Below are 857 nucleotides of genomic sequence, written 5' to 3'. Positions count from 1 at the left end.
CCTGGTCCCCTCTCCCCACCTCTCTGGCCGCTTGTGTGTCCCCCTTGCTGTCTCCCTCCATTCATTCAGTTCCACTCATTCCTCCCACCCCCTTAACGTGATCTGCCTCTCCCACCTCCCGGCATCTCAAGCTGAGGGACAGGAGGAGTTGCTTAACATCCCTGCCTCAGTTTCCTTATCTGTAGTACAGAGACCATAGTAATACCTGGGTCATAGGGTTGATGTGATGATAAATTGGCAGATGACATGTAAAGTGCTTCAGGAACGTATGGTGTATGGTAAGCACTCAGTAACTGTTAACCCCCCGTCCCCCACCCCCCAAGCACAGCAGGCAGCCACAGTCTGGTTTCTCTACCCCATACCCACTCTCCCAGCTGTCCCCATCTCAGCTTACCTGCTTTTAACTCCTGCCCCTTCATTCATTCATTCGTTCATTCACTTTCCACTCATTCCCTTCTCCCTCTGCGTCTCCCCAGCAGCCAGGAGGGTGTTATAGCCTCACTTTCCAGAACTGTGTTCCCAGCACCGTCCACATCCCTCCCAGCAGAGGCCCTGCCGTCACCCAGACGTCCCACCAGAACACCCTGGGGCCATCCTTGGGTCCCCCCACCCCCCGCCCTCTCACACCCACTCGCAGCCTCTTGGCCAATCGGTCATTCCTCCTTCAAAACGATCCGGAGCCCTGGCCGGGTGGCCCAGTTGGCTGACGTGTCACGCTGTACACGAGAAAGGTTGTGGGTTCGATTCCCGGGCAGGGCACATACCTGAGTTTCAGGTTGATCCCTGGTGAGAGGCAACGATTAATGTTTCTCTCCCCACCCCCCACCCCCCCAATCAATAAAACCTATCCTTGGGTG

This window comes from Myotis davidii, unplaced genomic scaffold (assembly GCF_000327345.1).
Source record: "Myotis davidii unplaced genomic scaffold, ASM32734v1 scaffold566, whole genome shotgun sequence".
NCBI classification, from domain to species: domain Eukaryota; kingdom Metazoa; phylum Chordata; class Mammalia; order Chiroptera; family Vespertilionidae; genus Myotis; species Myotis davidii.
The sequence above is the reverse complement of the archived record's forward strand: the minus strand, read 5'-3'. Positions refer to the sequence as shown.